The sequence below is a fragment of the Jaculus jaculus genome, chromosome 9 (genome assembly GCF_020740685.1).
Source record: "Jaculus jaculus isolate mJacJac1 chromosome 9, mJacJac1.mat.Y.cur, whole genome shotgun sequence".
Lineage (NCBI taxonomy): Eukaryota > Metazoa > Chordata > Mammalia > Rodentia > Dipodidae > Jaculus > Jaculus jaculus.
In genome coordinates, this window is record NC_059110.1 from 87,886,040 (window position 1) to 87,906,860 (window position 20,821).

Here is a 20,821-nt window from a genome sequence, read left to right on the forward strand (position 1 = left end):
CAGTTAGTGCACTTGCCTGTGAAACCTAAGGACCCAGGTTTGATTCCGCAGTGCCCATGTAAGCCAGATGCATAAGGTCGTGCATGTGTCTAGAGTTTGTTTGCAGTGGCTAGAGGCTCTGGCATGCCTATTCTCTCTCTATCTGCCTCTTTCTCTCTCAAATAAGTAAATAAATTATACAAAAAGAGCCGGGCATGGTGGCGCAGGCCTTTAATTCCAGCACTTGGAAGGCAGAGGTAGGTGGATCACCATGAGTTCGAGGCCACCCTGAGACTACATAGTGAATTCCACGTCAGCCTGGGCTAGAGTGAGACCTTACCTCAAAAACCAAAAAAAAAAAAAAAAAAAAAAAAAAAAGAAATTATACAAAAAGAAAAATTTTAAGTTAAGAAAACAAAAATAATATGCAGAGGAGGGGACTGGAGAGATGGCTCAGCAGTTAAAGTGCTCGCCTGCAAAGCCTAATGACATGAATTTGATTCCCCAGTACCCACGTAAAGCCAAATGCACAAGGTGGCACATGTCTAGAATTCATTTGCAGTGGCTAGAGGCTATGGCATTCCCTCTCTTTCTCCCTCTCCTTGCAAATAAATAAATAATATTTTTAGACAAGAATATGCAGAGGAAATGCCAGATTTTGAGTCACTAGGTTTTCATAGAGACCTTCGCTCACAGGATTGGCAGAGGGACACTTCAAGGCTCCCGAGCCCACCCTCCCTCCACTGGCTGGCAGGCATGCCTTCCATCCCCGAAGGGTCACTCCTAAAGCAAGCCGTGAACAGTCCAGGCTGCATTTGACATTCTGATATGCACAGGTTGTCTCTCTGGTTATGATTCAAAAGAAACAGCTCCAAATTCAGCAACCTGGTTTTGAACCCCAACTCTGCCATGTTTAAACCTTGCAGCACTGCCAAGTGCTTGGCCTTGACCGTCACCTGCCCTGGTACAGCCTGCATTGAAGGCACCAGCGCAGCAGACAGGGGTGGAGGCAGAAACCCAGTCACCCAGCTTTCTCAAACTGGCATCCTGCAAGGCCCACCCTGAAGGACACGTTTCAGTCACTGACATACAATTTGCAATGCTATGTGGCAGTGATCCTCAAATCCCCTACCTAAAAATGGGGACAGTCCCCAAATCTCCAGAGGTCTTACGAACATTAATGATGTGTACACAAAAAGTGTTTAGCAGGGCATGGTGATCACCCGGGGGATTATGATAACTCCCGGTGATGCTGACTTAATTTATGGCACTGGCCGCCTGCAAAGCAACGGAACCAGGTCTCCATGCTGCCGCATGGGGCTCTCTGAGGGTTAGGAGAAACTATGCATGAAGGGAATTTAGCACAAGGGAAGGCCTCCACCAACACCAGGAATTATTCTTACAGACTTGCAGGGCCGTGGCTTAAATTCTGTACTCTATAGCTCCCAGGATCATCTTAGTACAATGTTTGGCCGTGAAGAAGGACTCAAAAAATGTCAGCAAACCAAAAAAAAAAAAAAATTAAAGCTGGGCGTTGGCGCCCCCCTTTAATCCCAGCGCTCGGGAGGCAGAGGTAGGAGGATCGCTGTGAGTTCGAGGCCACCCTGAGACTACATAGTGAATTCCAGATCAGCCTGAGCTAGAGTGAGACCCTACCTCCGAAAAGAATAAAATATATACATACAGAAAGCCGGGCGTGGTGGCGCATGCCTTTAATCCCAGCACTCAGGAGGCAGAGGTAGGAGGATCGCTGTGAGTTCGAGGCCACCCTGAGACTCCATAGTGAATTCTAGGTCAGCCTGAGCTAGAGTGAGAGAGTGAGACCCTATCTCGAAAAAAAAAAAAAAATCAGCCATTATTATTCGCACATAGTTTGCACATCCTTTGGTGGTAAGCCTACATTCTGATGTGCCACACAAACTTGGCTGGCTCCTGGTAAGTCTACAGAAAATTTGGGATCTATGCATGTAAAAAGAGTGGTCCCAAGGCCTGGCAGACAGAGCCAGAGCCCACAACCCTCACGGCCTTCCTCTGTAGAGAAGTCACCAACCCCTAAAGAATTGGCTTTAGAGAAAACAGCTATATCCCATTCAGTCAGTATTTCCACAGATTCTCACAACCAAGAAGAGTGCCTACTTAAGCCAGAGTCAGCTATAGCCTGGGGAGCGTGTAAAAAAGTTCACAAGCACCAGGTATGGTGGTGCACACCTTTAATCCCAGCACTTGGGAGGCAGAGGTAGGAGGATCACTGTGAGTTCAAGGCAGCTCTGAAACTACATAATGAATTCCAGGTCAGCCTGGGCTAGAGAGATACCCTACCTCAAAAAAATCACAAAAAAAAAAGAAAGAGAGAGGGAGAGAGAGAAAGAAAGAAGGAAGGAAGGAAGAGGTCACTAGTGCTAGTTAGTCCTCCACCCTAAGCGAAAGGTGCCCATCCTGCCACTAACTACCTACCAGGGCAGGAGTAGGTATTTGGTATAACTTATTCTTAAAAAAAATAAAAAAGACAGTGGCTATCACCTTGCTCTAACCTGAGCTTCACCCATGCTCGTAAGCAGACATATGCTTTCCAGAAACTTCTTAGAAGAGGAGCCCGAGAACACTAGACCCTGGAATGCGCTTTCCCCTGACGTCTTTTGCTCCCCTCCCGGGGCCAGAACCTTGATCTCCCTTCCCAGCTCCTTGGAGAGACCAGACAACCCTGAGATGGCAATGACCAGGTTCCCAAGCACCTGTGGAGGTAAGGGCTCGCTAGGGAGGGGACAGGTGGCCTCACTAGAGTAGATGGTTTTAAAAAGGGATTTATTTGGTCCATCGGATTCCCCCCCCACTTGGGAACTCAGGCTGTTTCCTTAAATAGAACTGTCAGAGCAAGTTCTAAGGACTGTCAGTGGTGTGTATTTTGTCTCTGCCTCAGTTCTCTGGGTTACCCTGCTGCCCAAGGGCCAAGCAGAAAGCAGCCACACTTGTGTCCTTCCACCCCAAGCTGCCGCCACATGGCATGCCGGTGGCATCCTTGTGCCTTCGGCTCTAAGCTAGTCTTCGGAGCCCTCTGCCTGCAGCGTTTCTCCAGGCTATTGAGCCTCTAGCGCTACTCTGTCGCCTAGGGCCCCGCAGTCCTGCAGAAGCCCCCCCAAAGCTGGCCTTGCCTCTGTGGGCTTCCTCTGCTACCACACTTCTCTTTAAATGGCAGTGCCTTTGCCTCTTTAGACGAAATATTCCCTCATGCTGTCAGACTAGCTGCTCTCAGATCTCCACGGCAAAGCTAGTGGGTCTCCACCTGCCCACGCAATGGAATTGCCTGGGGAACGTTTGATTTGTTTATTTCCTTAATTTGTTTGTGGTTTTTAAAATAGTTCACTTATTTATTTGCAAGCAGAGAGAGAGAGAGGGAGAGAGAAGAGAGACAGACAGAAAGAATGGGCACACCAGGGGCTCCAGCCACTACAAACCAACTCCAGACGCACGTGCCACTTTGTGCGTCTGGCCGCACGGGGGTCCCAGGGAATTGAATCAGAGTTGGTGCTTGCTGCAAAGCCTGTCTCTCCAGGCCACTGTCAGTGTTTTGACACAGAGTCTCACTACAGCCCAAGCTACTCTTGGCCGTGAAATCCTTGCCTCAGCCTCCTCAGTGTTGAGATCGCAGGTATACACCACCAGGCTTGGCCTGGGAAGAAATCTGAAAACTCCCAGTGCCCAGCCCCACACCTCAGACACGGGTGGTTTCTCTGAGGGCAGGGACCAGGCCTCTGTGTTTTGAACGACTCTCCGAGGGATATAGGAGGCCCTGCTCTGAACCATGGCAGCAGAGGGTGGGTCACCTGGAAAGCAGAAAGGACACAGACAAAGAGGCTGCTGGGGCACAGGGGAGCAGGTCCAGGGTCTGCCATGCACCCAGCTCCCCAGGTGACCCCAACACGGACCAAGGACTAAGAACCATTAGACTCTGAAAATCGGACAGATGGTTTTAAGAAGGGATGTGGTCCATGGGAATATTTTTCCCCTTGGGAACTCAGGCTGTTTCCTTAAATAGAATTGTTAGAGTGAGTTCTAAGGACTGTCAGTGGTCAAGAGGGCCAAGCATGGCTGCGTGACTACAGCTGAAGGAAGAAACGCATGCATGCATTCGCCATCCTTGTGGCCAAACCTGCCCAGACCCACCTATCCAACCCAGGAAGGGACTGTCCCCCTGACAGTCTCATGTGTACATGCATTGACATTGCCCAACAAGCCAGAGGGTTATCTTCCCCTCTCAGGCAGGCATCTCAAAGCCTTTCACCAATGCTGTAGGCTTGCTGCTGTTTCCAAACAGGCCCCTCCAACACTGGCTGTTCATCACTGAGCACAGGCTACCGGGGTTATTATTTATTTAGCTTTTTCCTTCTTCAATCTATTCACTTTCTAAAATTTCTTTTTGTTTATTTTTATTTATTTATTTATTTGAGAGCGACAAACAGAGAGAGAAAGAGGCAGATAGAGAAAGGGAGAATGGGCGCGTCAGGACCTCCAGCCACTGCAAACGAACTCCAGACGCGAGGCTTGCTGGTCTTGGGCTAACAGGGCAAATCTCAGCCCTGAGCTGGTTCCTGTTGCCTCTACTGCAGGAGCTCTTACTGGGGAGAGGTGAGCAAGTGTCTACTGACAGAACACCAACCGCAGACCAAAGAACCAATTCCACCCGGGTCCAGCCCGGTGAACCAATGAGTTTATAGAAGCATGGGTGAGAAGCTGCTTACTGGAGAGTGGCTGACCCCCCCAAACAGTTGCACCACCAGCATAATGGCAACTTTCCCCAAAGCTGCACAGATGGAGTCTCCCACACTCTTTGGCTAACCTTCCACTCTAAATACGTGAGTGTCTCTCAAGACCACATGCAGCTAGGGGAGTATTACACACAGCTGCGAGGGGGCCCCAGGAGAGAGCCTCTGGATTCTCAGGTGAGGGTCCAATGCTCCTCCTCATCCCCTTCTTCTATGAGGGTCCATCAAACGGCCCCATCTTGTGGAGGTCTCTTGCTAGCAAACACAGCTGCTCTGATTAACGTGGTAATGGCTGTTAAGCTTGGGTAGGACATTCCATCAGTTCCCCATCCAGCCTCTGGGCCTCTGCCTAAGGTGGACAGTTCTGTCCAAGTATACAGTGCCATCCTGGACGACCCCGATCTCATGAGTGGACAAATGACCGACTTCAGTGCCAGGAACCTGCTGACCTCAAGGAGCAGCTCCACAGCCCCAAGCCCAACAGGAGGGAGGAAAGCCCACTTTCCGCTATATGAAGTTCTAAGCACTTAGATCTAATGCTCCTATGTACACACAAACGAAGACAATCTGGGGCTTTTTAAAACTTTCCATGTAACTGTCCCCAGCTGACCTTCAGAGCAGGTCTGGATGGCTGTGTTCGGAGCTCCAGCCCACCTGCCCAGGCTCTCTAGAGTAGAACAGGCAGCACTGAGGCCACTGGCAAATTCACTGGCACACCACAGCCCCTCAGGACCCCCCTCCAAGCCAGTGCTAATCTCCACTCACTCTGAAGAGCTAGTGCCACACGTGGCCGGGGCTGGGAATCCTGAGGACCACGGCCCCATGTGAAATAGCGCAAAAGGCCGGAGGCTCCTTCACAGTCTTGGGATCCCCCAGGCTGCACTGTCTGGCCTCACCCTCTGGTTCCCATGGCCCCTGTACTCCCCCCTAGTTTCTAAGAGTGGGCAGTATCACCCAGGGGCCTCCCCTCTATCTGGGCATGGTGAGGGTGGGTGGGCTTGCTACCATCAGGATATCTGGCTCCAACAAGTTTGAAGGCAAAAATCAGGCAGCAACAAAGGTCCAAAATAGAGAAAGAGGGCAGCAAATTATCTAGCTTTTCTTATCCAACTCATGAGTTTGGGGGTTTCTAACATCAGGGGAGACTGGGGATACCTCCCTTGCAGATTTTCATCATTTCAAAGAAAATTGGAGTCAAACTCAAGAAACACCATGGCTACCTCTTCCAGTCATGTATGGATGGCTGGAGAGGAGGCATCACTGGTAGGCAAACAGAAAACATCCACCCAGGCCTCAGTCTCTTACCCAAGATGAGCCTTGTCTAGGCTGCAGTTGTTAAAGGAAAAGCAAAGCTTGTCTGCACAGCTTGGCCAAAGGGGATTTAAAATACAAATAGAAGGCTGGAGAGGTTTGCTCAGTGGTTAAGGTGCTTGCCTGTTAAACCTAACTACCCCAGCTCAATCCACCAGAACTTATGAAGAGCCAGATGCACAAAGGGGCACATGCATCTGGAGTTCCTTTGCAGTGGCTAGAGGCCCTGGCATGCCCATTCTTTCTCTCTCTGCTCACAAATAAATTTTAAAAATGCAAATGGAGCCTGACCACTGGCCCATGAAGTCCCATACGCCAGAGAGCCTGGGGCTCCTCATGGGGCTGGGGATAGAGTTCAGAAAGTTCTAGAACCATTACCAACCACCTAACCATAAGAGGCTTGGAGACAATGGCAATAGCATGCCCAGAAAGCAGCATTTTCCTCACTGTTTCCCCTGGCTACTGGGGCACTGCTAGGAAACAAGCGTCACTATTATAATGAGTAACTACAGTCCCATCTTTAAGAACAACCCCAGGGTCTGGAAGATGGCTCAGTGGCTAAGAGACTTGCTATGCCAGTGTGAGGGCCTGAGCTCCACCCCCAGCACCCAGGTAAAAAGCTGGGCACAGCCACACACGCCTGCAACCCCAGTGCTGAGGGGTGTGGAAACCAGAGAATCGGTGGGGTTCACTAGTTACACCGCTCTAAGGAAAACGGCAGCACCGGGCTTGTGGAGTCTGAAGGAAACACAGCAGGAGAACAGCAAAGCATACCTGGTGTTCTCCTCTGGCCTCCCCGTGTGTGCACACAGAACTGTGCATCAGCACATGCACACACACACACATGAATATCACACACACACACCACATACACACACCAAAGAGAAATCCAAACAAAAACCCAGAATTAAAAAAAAAAAAAAAGGCCAAGCATGGTGGCACACATCTTTAATCCCAGCACTCAGGAAGCAGAGGTAGGAGGATCACCACGAGTTCGAGGCCACCCTGAGACTCCATAGTGAATTCTAGGCCAGCCTGGGCTAGAAAGAAACCCTACCTCCAGAACCCCAAAATTTAAAAAATTTAATTTAATTTAAAAATACCAGTTGTGGTGGTGCGCTCCGGCAGGAAATTGCTACAGAGGTGAAGACAGGAGGATTGGAAGTTCAAGGCCAGCCTGGGCCACATATTTTGCCAGGTGTGGTGGTCCATGCCTTTAATCCCAGCACTTGGAGGCAGAGGTAGGAGGATCTCTCTGAGTTCAAGGCCACCCTGAGACTACATAGTGAATTCCAGGTCAGCCTGAGCTAGAGACCGTGCCTTAAAAAAAAAAAACAAAAAACCATAATTCCAGGCTTTGAGGAGTATCCGTGCTGATAGCGAGAGGTAGCTATGAGAACGCTGAGCTGACTGCGGACTGACCATTGCCGGTTCCGCAAGGCCCGCATGACAATGAAGCAATGGCTCTGTGAGGCCTCGCCCTGTTATTCTCAACTCGGTGATTAAAATACCTGGCTGGCAGTCATGTGTTACCGGGTGGGGACTGCCTCACTGGGCAACACCGTTGGTAGGATATCAGACCTGGAATGGACGTAGGGAAGATCGCCAAGCCTTCCACTGGAGGCCCATCTGCACCTGTGAATGCCGATAAAGGTACCGTGTCCCAGATAGACAAGGAACTAGGCCCAAGGCATCACAAGGACAGGTCCCCTAATATCCTGGACTCTGAGCCAGGTTGCCCAATATGCCTTATACTCCAGATTTTTCTCAAGTTACAGAACTCCACAATTACAGTCTCATACAAAGACAGACAGAGGAGTGCTGGAGAGGTGGCCCAGTGGCTAAAGGCTCTTGCCTGATGACCAGGGGTCAATGCTGTAGCCACCGACACAGAAAATGGCACAATCATCCGGTGTTTCATTTGCAGTGGCAAGAGACCCTGGCATGCCCATACACACATACACACACACGCATACAAATAAATAATTGTTTTCAAGATGGGCACACAGACCCACAGAGAAACTAGGGCTTTTCTTCCATCCCAGCCATCGGACGAAGGCAGGGGAGTGAAATCTGTATTACAGATGAGGGCTAACACAGCAGACACCACCCTCAAGTCTCCTCTGTGGCCAAAACACATTCTTTTCTGCAGTGGAAAAGCTCCTACCCTGCTGGAAGCTTGATTTCAGTCTCCAGAGCCAAGCTCAGCTTCTCACAACATCGTTCCCTGTTTAACAAGCAAGCAAAGGCCTCCAGCCTCAGGCACAAGTCACACCTACTCCGCACACCCGGGCCCCCACCCAGTGCCCAGAGTCCTCCCTCCCCCTTCCAGCTGCTCAGCTTACCGGCTGTGCCCACGCTGTGCCCACGAGGACCCCCTTTCAGTCTTTCTCATGGACTGCTGAGCCAGAGCGGGATCACCTGGGGCACCTGCTCTTGGGCTGGGCGCAGGAACACTGCCAGGAGCACCACCCAGGCACGGGGAGCCACCCGGCAAGCCACACCGCGTCAGCGGCCAGGGTCCAAAATCAGCTTCCTGGAGAAGTTAGAAGGGCCGTCACCCAATGGCGTTCAGGCAAGTGGATCAGGACATCAGAGTCTGAGAGGGGCTGCCGGCCCAAAGGGGAGAACAGCTTCCTCAAGATTTTTTTTTTAAGCCCCACAAATGCTAGAAACCTCCTTCCTATTCTTTATTGCTTTTAACTGTGAATTAAAAGACCTGTCCATTCATGTCTCCAGGATGCCGATAGATATCAGTCCCGTAACTGTCTCCCAGAACATTAGCTGGAGTCAGGTAGAACAGGCTCAGCCCTCTGGTTCATTTAGAAGCCTGGAGTAGGCATGCGACGCTGGGCAAAATGACCTTTCGCTATATTAATGCCTGCAACAGACTTCAAGCTTCCCAGTTACTGCCACCTGCTGTTCCCTGCCTGCCTTCCTGCACAGGTCCAGAAAGCACCTCTGCTTGGACTGCCAGATGAGGCGGCACCACCCACATCTGATTCCCCAGTGCACAGCCCTCCCTGCAGGAAACCTTGGCGGCATCCTCACCCTCAAGGTCCAAGTGTTGGTTTAAAAGCCTTGGAAGGGCTTCCATGAGACAGCTTAGGGGTTACGGCATTGGCCTGCAAAACCTAAGGACCCCAGTTTCATTCCCCAGTACACACATAAGCCAGATGCACAAGGGGGCGCAGGCATCTGAAGTCTGTTTGCAGTGGCTGGAGGTCCTGGAGTGCCCGTTCTCTCTCTCTCTCTCTCTCACTCTCTCTCTCTCTCTCTCTCTCTCTCTCTTACACATACACACACATACATCTGCCTCTCTCTCTCTCAAATATATAATTTTTTTATAAATCTTTAAGAAAAAAAAGCCTTAGAAAACCTCCCTCATTGTTCCTGGAAGTGCCTTGTACTCCGTTTCCCCTTGCTGACAGAGCAGACGAGGAAGAAAGCCTGTTCCCAGGCCCCAGGCCTACAAAGATTCCAGACCTCTACTCCAGACCACAGCAGCCATCAAGGTCCACACTGATGACAGCTGACCCAAGTCAGGGCATGCAACCAAGGAGCCTTGGGCTTTCTAAGGTTCTCTCCACCATGCAGAGAAAGATGGGGTGAAAGTCCAGCCAATCACAACACCAATGGGAGCCTCAGGTGCCTGAAATTAAGAGAAGTAAAAGTCATAGTAAAACCCCCTCAGCTAAGATGAGGGACTGTTCACTCTTCAATATCCTGGCAGCCAGCAAAACCTTCATCTCTGCTCCCGAATATAACCAGTGTAACTCCGCTCTGTGGAGCCCATTATTTCCTGCCCTCCCTCCTCACCATACCCCATAATTAGAGAGTTTGGGGTTGGGAATTTTTTTATGATGCTGCTTTTTAAGTGCATGACATGCAGAAGGGAGGGCTATTTAAATACAAGTTACAGGAGGGAAATGAAGCAGTATTAAAAAGAGCAAATTAAGAACACATTTCCCTGGGCTTGGGGTACTTCAAGGTCACTTGCAACGAACAAGACAGAAGCCGCTGCCTCTGTGGGTGGTGGGCCTCCCCCATCTCGCGGGAAAGCGAGCCGTAGCATGGTATGGAGGTGATCATCCATGCCGCCGAGAAAACTACTGAACTGCAGAAATCCAGGGCCGGGCATGGTGCGCACGTCTTTAATCCCAGCACTCAGAAGGCAGAGGCAGGAGGATCACTGTGAGTTCGAGGCCACCCTGAGACTACATAGTGAATTCCAGGTCAGCCTGGACTAGAGTGAAACCCTACCTCAAAAGAAAAAAAAAAAGGAAAGAAATCAAGGTCATGAGTTCCTGCCCTGCCCAAGTGCTTCCAGCTGTCGCCTCAGAACTGGAGCTCTTTCTGGTCCCCCAAAGCCCTTCCGGTCTGTAACAGTGCACAGGAAGTTACAAAGGAGGATGCGAAAAGCTGGGGCTCCAGTCTCAGCTTCACCACTGACCAACTCGGTGGCCTCAGGCACGTTGCTGCACTTTGCAAGCCTCAGCCGCTCCGTTTATCATTTCTATTACTTCATAGGATTTCACGAGACTTCCAGAAGATCAGGGTGTCATGTGCATCACACATGGTCAACTGCACCGTGAGTGTTCATCAGAACGGGCATGATGAAAGGATGCTTTGATAAGTGCTGGCAAATCCCAGCCAATGCTTTCAACAAAGTGGCATTTATTACTCTCCTTCGCCTCCTTTTAGGGAACATATAACCAGCTAAGACAAAACTGGTTTTGAATGTCAAATCCTAGTGCCTACCACATGCCAGGAATTTAACCAGATTTTCACAAGTCCTTATCAACCTACAAGGAAGGTACAGTGGATAAGGCACTATGGGCTTAACAATTGGCCCACCTCCTCCCTATTACACCAAACCCAATGTTCCGTGTAGATAAGTGACACCAAGATTCTCACTCAGGTCTGCCTGTTGGTCTGGAATTGTGGTGCTTTGTCCAGCTCATGGCTCTCTTGCTAAAACAGTATATATAGGTATGTTACCCAGAATGTTCTAGACTGTGAGAGACCCTAAATCCCCCAGTTTACAAGTGTTAGGAACATAGCCCAGGGAGGGAAGAGGAAGTAGCCTGTCTAAAGTGACAGAGAAAGGGCTGGTCATGGGTCTGTGACTCTGACAAAAGATCTTGCCAACAGATGCCCAATGGCTTCTAGAGGGATGTGGTGCTGGGAATAAGCAAGCGTAACTTTGAGCAGATGTCAAAGCTTCCAGGAGAGCCGGGTAGCCTGACGGCTGGCTGCTGCCTACATGGTGGCTTACCCTGAACCCACAGCCTCTGAACGATCCACGTTTAAAGTTGCCTTCCTATAGGTTTCACGCGTTTCTATTCTGAAGGCACCCACTCCTAGCTGCTGCTTGCACCCTCCTGGGGTCCTCCCTCCTCCCAACGTGCAACTCGTCTGCTTGTCAGTACCGTCTGTCTGCATCCCAGGAGTCCCATCAGGTGGCCGACCCCGGTAAATAATTAAAGGGTGATCCCACTGCCTTGGTGGAGGCCTATTGAGAAGAGGACGCGCTGCTAAATTAGACATGGGAGGGAGGCACGCGAACAGACTAGCAACTGCTTCCTCAACAGATGGCGAGCAGAACGCAGTGGGAACACAGCCCACAGAGCAATCCGGGGGGCCGGCGGGGGGGGGGGGGAGAGGCAGGAACACGGAGCCCGGGGTTCAGCTGACAGGGCTGATTAATTACATCACAGGCCCTGCACTTGCTTCCCGCACATGCTCAGCAGCGGCTCTTCCCGCAAAGACCTGAGCGGCCGGGGCAAACCCCACCACCCTCCTGGGACTATAAAGGCAGACCACCCTTTTCATTTCTCTTTCTTTTTTAGTTGGAGGAAAATATCAACTAGAAAGTAAAATTTCCCAAAGTACTAGCCATTTATGGGTAGGGGTGAAAAAAAAAAAAAGCCAACTTCCTCCCCAGATTGAAATGGATGAGAATAATTGGTGTATATACACAGACCTACATAAGCAATCGACACCCACAGACGCTTGGTAAAGTAAGGCTGGGCTGGGCACATCACACACCTGTAGTCCCAGCTACCCGGGACGCGGGAGCAGGAGGAGGGCTTGGGATGGGGAGTTCCAGGCCAGTCTGGTACACAGTGAGACCCCGTCACAGGAAAAAGTAAAAAATAAATAAATAAATAAAGATCAGCAGCCAGGTGTGGTGGCACTAAATCCTAGCACTAAAGAGGCTGAGGAAGGAGTTGTGTGAGTTCAAGGAGTGTGAACAACTTTGGTGTGACTGTCTCAAAAATGTAAAAAACAATAAAATAAAATAAGGGCTGCCGGGCGTGGTGGCATACGCCTTTAATCCCAGCACTCGGGAGGCAGAGGTAGGAGGATTGCCGTGAGATCGAGGCCACCCTGAGACTCCATAGTGAATTCCAGGTCAGCCTGGGCTAGAGTGAGACCCTACCTCAAAAAACCAAAACAATAAAATAAAATAAGGGATGGAGACACAGCTTAATAGCTTAATAGCAGAGTACTTACTCGGCATGTATAAGGCCCAGGTTCAATCCCTGGGACGGGGGCGGGGGCACAGCTGAATCAGGTACAGTGGTGCGTCTGTAATTCCTGCACTTGGGAGGAGGAGGCGGGAGAACCAGTAGTTCAAAGGTCATCTTTGGATACATAGCAAGTTTGAGGCCAGACTAGGATACAGAAGACTCTGTCTCAAGAAAAGTTCGGTGGGGGAGGTGGCGAGGCTGGAGGTGAGGCTCAGTACTGAGGACATGCCAGGCCCTGCATTCAGTCTGGAGATCTACTCTGTCCATTTATAATTATGCAGGATATCAAAAGTGATGCAGCCTTTCTCCTAACATTGGACACAAAGGTGTCTCTGACCTTATACACAACAAACAGCCTTGCGCACACACTTACACACAGACAGTATAGTTTCTATAGATGTCAGAGTCCCATGAGCTGGATTCCTAAATCCTAGGAATACACATTTCCAGTTGTAAAAGATGCTGACCTCATAGACTAATGCTACTCTCACTTACGGTGAGAGACGGTTCTCTTTTCAGGTGATGGTGACCGCTGAGGTGACTCAAAACTGGCCAAAGCACTGAGAAGTGACAATGGAGCATTAAGCACTAGGTGAGACATCTCTATTACACCCTCCAAGGCCCAGAGACCACTGCGGAAAAAGCCCAAGGAAGGGAAGGACAGCTTCAAATGCTGTTTTCCAGACACGACGTGACTGATATTCATAACCCCACAATGGCTGATGCTTCCTACACAAGGCCTGCATAATAGGAGGGGGAAAATGATGACACCAAAATAGAAGAGAGACTAACTGGAAAGAATCAGGGATTCAGTGGAGGAGGGGTTCAGAAAGTAGAAAAGTAGATGGTGGGAGGGGATTATGATTATGGCATATTGTCTATATTTAAGGAAGTTGTCAAAAGGGTTTTTTAGAAAGTACTGTCAAGTCACAATCCAAAAAGGCAGTACTAGTTGGCTCTACTAAAGCACATATAAGAGCTGTAAGCTGTAAACTGCTCCCTGGACCACTGGGGAAGAGGGAAGGCAGGCAGCAACCCTCCACTTGTCCATTTGCTAAGACTTCCTCCCACCCTTACCACACTGAGTTTATGGTTGTAAATTTTTTAAATTTTTAATTTTTTTAAACTTTTTAAAATTTTTATTTATTTATTTGAGAGACAGAGGCAGATAAGGAGAAAGAATGAGCATGCCAGAGCCTCTAGCCATTGCAAATGAACTCCAGATGCAGGTGCCACCTTGTGCATCTGGCTTTACGTGGGTACTGGGGAATCAAACCTGGGTCCTTTGGCTTTGCAGTCAAGTGCCTTAACCGTTAAGCCATCTCTCCAGCCTGAGTGCAGTCACTTTGACTCCCATACACTTCATCTCTCATGTGGCTCCTGCATAAGATCTCCCTTAGGAAGGAAGGATTTGCAGAGTCCTAAATGAACTTAAAGACTGCTTTCACTGTGTTTTTATTTATTTATATCTTTTGTCTCGCTTGGGTTTTTAATGACGACAAAACATTTTTACATTTCATATGAGAAGTTTAATTTTCCACAATACCTGGGCTAGTCTGTTACAGTCTATTACAGAGAACATTAACAAAACCACTTAAAAGCTATTAATAATTGCTAGCATTTACGCAGCATTTACTGTGTGTTTACAGTATTACAAGGGTAATCTCATCGGATTATCACCAGCCCCTTTTATAAGACAAAAGGGGTGCTTTCTGTAGCCTCCCCAGTTACTGATGAGGTGGCGTCACAACGGATCTACAAAATCTGACAGCTGATGCTCAGTCCTCACACGGGCCGGGCACCTGGCACCTCCCAGTAAGGGGTGTGAGCACACAGAGCTCCCCCTATACCCCCCACCCCCCAGCTTCCAGAGCTCTGTCTTTGACCTCTTTGAACAAAACCTAAGTGACATGCTTCCTGGTCACGCTGTCTGCCCAAATGAGTGAGTGGAGGGAACGCTCTCACTTTCAGAAGGTGGTCTGGACCTCTTTGTTCTAGGGACCCTTCTCAGTCTCTCTCGGCTGCTCCTTGCCCCCAGACACAGAGGCCATCATTCCTGCTGCTGACCCATCATGGCCTCCTCCCCATTGTGCAGCCTGACACCGGGAACAAAGAAGAAGAGGCAGGAAGGAGAACGAAGTCAGAGGAGCAGTTCTGCAGGAGACAGGAGGGGCAAAGGGAGCTGCCGTCCTCAAGCCCTGACCGGCTGGCACAGGCAGGGCAGCGTCCACATGCAAAAACGGCAAAGGGGAGAAAAGAAAGCAGATCTTTTGCATGGGTGGGCGGTAGAACTAGCCAGGAATTCCAGCTGGAAGAAGAAAGTGAAAAGGCACAAAAGGAAAGAGAAAGGTGGGGGGAGGAAGACACACGTGAGGCAGCAAGAAGATGAGGAGGTTGATCTTAGAAATACAAGTGGGGGCCGGGCGTGGCAGCGCACGCCTTCAATCCCAGCACTCGGGAGGCAGAGGCAGGAGGATCGCTGTGAGTTCCACACCACCCTGAGACTACCTTGTGAATTCCAGGCCAGCCTGGGCTAGAGTGAGACCCTACCTCGAAAAACCAGAAACAATACAAGTGGGCTGCAGCAGAGACAGCTCAGTGGTTAAAGGCACTTGCTCGTAAAGCCCAAGAGCCCAGGCTCAGTTTCCCCACGACCCACGTACAGCCAGATGCGCAAAGTGCACATGGGTCTAGAGTTTGCCTGCAGTGGCGCGAGGCCACGGCTTGCGCTTGCAACGGCCCCCGAGCTCACACCTTGGGCAGAAAGGCAAAGAAAAGCAGAAGTGCAACTCCCGATGTCGGCCGCGTTGCGTCACCCACAGAACAGGAACTTTCCTTCCTGGAGTGTGGCCTGCCTGCCGCCGAGTTCCTTCTCCACACGAGCACCTAGCTGGGGGTCCAGCTAGGGGCCCCGTGGTTTCACAAGGCCCTGGCCCCAGGGGCTTTAGGAGAAGGTACGCCATCGGACAGGATATACCTGCACCCATTAGGTGCATGAAGAGTGGCAAAGACCTCCAGAGCCACGAGGGCTTCCCTGACTTAAGTGTCTCCATGTGCTGGAAGTGACTGGCAGATCTAAGGCTGGTGCAATAGGGCCTCTTATGGCACATTTTGATTGATATCAGTTCCTGGAAGACAGAAAAATTATTGCCGCATGGTAGGTAATACCAAATGACTGGTAACGCCCTAAACATCATTCAAGACGGGCTTGTTTTAAAAACAAAAACCAAAAAGCTGGGTGTGATGGTGCATGACTGTGTAATCCCTGATTGCGTGTGGGGAGGGGGAGGGATAGAGTTCAGTCAGCCTGGCTGCACATGGAGGACCATGCAGGCAGGAATACACAGTAAGACACTATCTCAAGAAAAAGAAAGATAAAAAGACGACTGGAGAGATGGCTTAGCAGCTAAGGCATCTGCTTGGAAAGCCTAATGCCCAGAGTTCGATTCCCTAATACCCACATGAATCCAGATGCACAAGGTGGCAAATGTGTCTAAAGTTCATTTGCAGTAGCTAAAGGTCCTGGTGTACCCATTTGCTTTCCCTCTCCCTCCCTCCCTCCCTCCCTCTTTCTCTCTCTCTCTCAAATAACTACATATATTAAAAATGAAATAAAAAAACCAAATAAGGGCTAGAGAGATGGCTTAGCAGTTAAGGCACTTGCCTGCAAAGCCTAAGGACCTAGGTTCTATTCTCTCTCTCTTTCTCTCTCATAAATAACTAAAAAGTCGGGCTGGAGATATGACTTAGCAGTTAAGGTGAACACCTGTGAAGCCTCAGGACCCAGGTTCGATTCTCCAAGTCCCACATAAGCCAGATACACATGGTGGCACATGCATCTGGAGTTCATTTGCAGTGGCTAGAGGTCCTGGCATGCCCATTCTCACTCCTTCTCTCCCTCTCTCTGTCTCTAATAAATAAATAAAATAAAATATTTTAAAATAAGCAAACAAAAAAGTCATACAGTGCCAGACATAGTGGCACACACTTGTAATCCCAGCACTGGGGAGGTACGAACAGAAGGATTGCTACAAATTAAGAGACCAACCTGGTCTACATACCAAATTCCAGGACAGCCAGCTAGGGTTACAGAGCGAGACCTTTTCTAGAACACAAAGTCACAGAGCATGTGCACGGCGGGTTTGGGAAGCTAGTCTTCGGTGTGGGGGCGGGGCCCTGTTCTCGGCTCCCCCCCTGCCCCGCCCTCTCCAGCACAGCCTCTCAGGCTGCTGACTCCCAGGACCTCGGCCTAACCCAGCCTGCCTCTAACCCTTCCACGGCCACTGCCACAGACAAAGCAGGCAGAATCTGGGGAGGGGCCCACAAGTCCAGGGGGGAAGCGGGGCTCAGGGAACACAGTTGAAATGGGGTGCTGCTGCCTCCAATCTACGGACACACAGAGGGTGGGAGAGAGGGGGGCTCCCATCCTGACACTCAGAGCACACTGCCAGCCTGCCTGGCCATTCGCGGGTCCCCAACAGGGATCGTCCCAGCACAGCACGCGCACTGGGGAGCGCCGCGGGCTGACCACTTTGCGGTCACAACCGCATTCTAGGGGGGACTGCCAGCAACCAGGCACCAGACCCTGCAACTCAACAGCCTCAGATCCCAGGCCCAAGCCAGTGGTGAGGACCTGGAGCCAAACCACCCATTTCAAATGCCACCCGTCAGCATGCCGACATGCAAGAAAAGCTGTGGAGATCATAAAACTTCAGAGGCAGAGCAGCTTTTTTTTTTTTTTTTAAAAAAAAAAAGGACTATTTTCCTTGCAGTAAAAATCTGCCATGCCTGCTTCACTTCTTGGTGGCCAGTAACAGCTCAATCCAAAGGCTTAATACTTCCTAGCTAACAAATTCCACCAAACCTGAGTTCAAATATGCTTTCCAGCAAATGCCAACCCACTGGGAGACCTAAGGGTAATCAGAACTGGTATGTGGAAAGCAGTAATCGGCCAGCTTAATCTACAGCAGGCACGTTGCTAAGGACCTCTTACACAGGGCTTCCATAGTCCTAATAGCCCAGTAGGGAGCATCGCCTATGACCCCATTTTACAGAAATCAAAGCTTTGGGGTAAACCCATTTGTCCAAGGTTTCAGAGCTAGCAAATACCAAAGGGATGTGCCTAGTTCCAAAGCTCATTTTCTATCTGTTGCACAAAAGCTACCTGTGGGCTGGAGAGATGGCTTAGCAGTTAAGGAGCTTATTGGCAAAACCAAAGGACCCAGTTTCGATTCACCAGTACCCACATAAAGATGCACAAGGTGGCGCATGCGTCTGGAGTTCATTTGCAGTGGCTAGAGGCCCTGGTGCTCTCATTCTCTCTCTCAAATAAGTTAAATATTTTTTTTTAAAAAGCTACCTGTACACATGGAGATTCCCCCTGCAGAGCATGGGACTTCCTCTAAATCCACACTGTCTGAAGCAGAGCAGTCCAGACTGTGACTTCTTTTTTTAATATTTATTTATTACAGAGAGAAAGAAAGATAATAGGCACACCAGGGCCTCCAGCCACTGCAAACGAACTCCAGACGCGTGCGCCCCCTTGTGCATCTGGCTGACGTGGGACCTGGGGAATCAACCCTGGGTCCTTCGGCTTCACAGGCAAGCACCTTAACCACTGAGACATCTCTCCAGCTCCCAGTCAGTGACTTCTTGATCCTAGACTCTAAAGTCCACCATCTGAGCCCCAGAAGAAGAATGGCCCAGTGTACAAGCCAAGCAGGCAGTAGAGCTGGCAGCAGCACCCACGTGCTCCAGACATCTGTCCTCGTGGCCTGCCCACTGCTCGGCTCAGATGGACAGTCCTGGGGACTCGGTGCATAGGATGACACCGTGCTAGGATGGCAGCCCAGAAAAAAAAAGACTAGGTTTCAGAGAAAACAGTCCAGCATGAACAATCTCACCGCCACTAACAGAGAGCCAGTCTCCACAGTGACAGAAGGACCCAAAGGACCCTTTGGCAGGCAAACGCAGCGCTAGAGAAGTGGACAGGGCAGGCTGGGCCACTGGTCCTCGTTGGCAAATTCCCTGAACATCACTAGGATGTCTCCTCATCTAAAAAAAGAGGGGTTAATACTGCAAAATCCCTAGATCCCACATGAAGGGCTGCATTGTTAAAGGGATCTATTCACACACCATGCTCAGAGAGTTCAACTAGCTCAGTGGGTAAAGTACCCGCTGTGCAAGCGTAAGAACCTAGGCTCAGGTCCACCTCCAGAACCCACATTAATGCCAAGCGTAGTGGTGTGTGTCTGTGATGGCAGCGCCAGGGCAGTGAGGACAAAGGGACCCCTGAGGCTTGCTGGCTAGCCCGTCTGCCCAAGCCAGTGAGAGACCCTGCCTCAAAAAGAGATGGATGGGGAAGGGCTAGAGAGATGGTTAAAGCATTTGCCTGCAAAGCCTAAGGACCCAGGTTCAACTTCCCAGTACCCACACAAACCAAATGCACAAGGGGGCCCATGCATCTGGAGTTCGTTTACAGTGGCTAGAAGCCCTGATGTGTCCATTCTCTCTATCTGTCATTCTTTCTCTCTCAAAATAAATAAATATTTTAAAAAAGAGGTGCATAGGAGAGATGATTCAGTAGTTAAAGGTACTCGCTTGCAAAGCCTGGAAGCCCAGGTTCAAATCTCCAGATCCACCAAGTGGCACATGCATCTAGAGTTCACTTGCAGTGGCAGGAGGTCCAGGAGTGCCCATTCCCTACCCTCTACTTGAAAATCAAGAAATAAAATATTTTTTAAACCATTTTTTAAAAAAAGAGGTAGATGGGGATGGAGAGATGGCTTAGCAGTTAAGATGCATGCCTGCCAAGCCGAAGGACTCAGAATCAGTTCCCCAGGATCCACATGAAGACAGATGGACAAGGTACACAAGCATCAGGAGTTTGTTTGCAGTGACTTGAGGCCCCGGTGTGGGCACAGCAGCTCGCTTGCTCTCTCTCTCCTCTCAAATAAGTAAATTAAAATAAAAATTTAAGAGGTGGGTGGTATACCTGAGAATAACATCTGAGGTTGTCTTCTCTCTCCACACACGCACACATGTGCACACATCCACAGACGTGTGCACCCACATGTGCTATACACACCATACATGCACACGAAGGGTGTTTTTTTTTAAGTTCTGAGACATGTTTTACAGATGAGAGACCACGCTCACACAGCTCTCTGGATGCCTACTCTCTTTCTGGCACTGACATGTCTTCTGCCTGGAAAGGGGCAACATTTAGATCAAGTGCCAATTCTCTATTATATTTAAGAGAGAGAGAGAAGGCTTGGAAAGGAGGGAGAGAATGGGCATACCAAAGCCTCTGGCCACTGCCAACGAACTCCAAACACATGTGTCACCTTATGCATCTGGCTTATGCGGGTACTGGGGAATTGAACCTGGGTCTTCAGGCTTTGCAGGTAAGCGCCTTAACCACAAAGCCATCTCTGTGTTGCTATCCGTCCATCCTCTGGGCCTGTCCTCTTCCCATACTCACAGGTACCTCCTCCTCACCATCTCCCACCTTGGCAGGTACCTTGCATCAGTTTCTCCAAGAATCAGGGGTCTTTGAAGGGATTTCTTTCTGTAGCCTCATACGTATCCAGATGTCTGGCATACATGAGGTGTTTGGTAGGTGTTAGCTAAGGCAATGACAAGTATTAGTATTATCACCTCCTGCAGGGTATAATGGATATAATCTTCTTGGGTGACATACTGCAGGGCTAGGACTGAGCAGACCAAGCTGACAGGAAATCTTCTTGCTACTTCCCAGTCAGTGTATCTCTCACCAACAGACCAACTTCTCGCCATGAAGCAAAGTTGGCCTCGTCTCGACCTGGTGTGGACGACAGTAAATACACAACTCCCAGCTCCCCACACATGGACGGAGTACCTGATGTGGGAGGTCCTGTCCAGAGGCCTGCCTGAAGAAAGCAGAGCTCTAATTATCCGTCCTGAGAACGGCTGCTTCCATAGGCATACTATTATAACGGACGCTGCCGAGCGCAACAGCAGTCGGTGTATGTAATTTGTAAGTGAAAATACCTATGTTGGAAGCACAGGATGGAAATGTCTTCACCAAGTGGTGTTCACGAGCAAATCTGATCTGAGTGGCTAATGCGGTCAAGAAAGGGCTGTCAGCCTGGGGCTGCCGCTACCCACACACAATACCTGAATAACAGGAGGGGGTGAAAAATAAAAACAATGACAGCAGGGCTGGAGAGATGGCTCAGGAGTTAAGGCAATTGC

General features: G+C 49.9%; 1 protein-coding gene across 4 annotated transcripts in view; it reads right to left on the reverse strand.

The window, feature by feature from the left end:
* Ksr1 (kinase suppressor of ras 1) overlaps nt 1-20,821 on the reverse strand; it is a 166,705-nt gene that overhangs the window by 107,737 nt on the left and 38,147 nt on the right. Inside the window, exon 1 of one of the 4 annotated variants that reach the window (XM_045158605.1) lies at nt 8,396-8,475. The exons of the other annotated variants lie outside the window; for them this stretch is intronic. The gene's annotated coding sequence lies outside the window, so the exon portion shown is untranslated. Of the gene's footprint in view, nt 1-8,395; nt 8,476-20,821 lie in introns of those variants that run through there. 4 annotated transcript variants of the gene reach the window in all.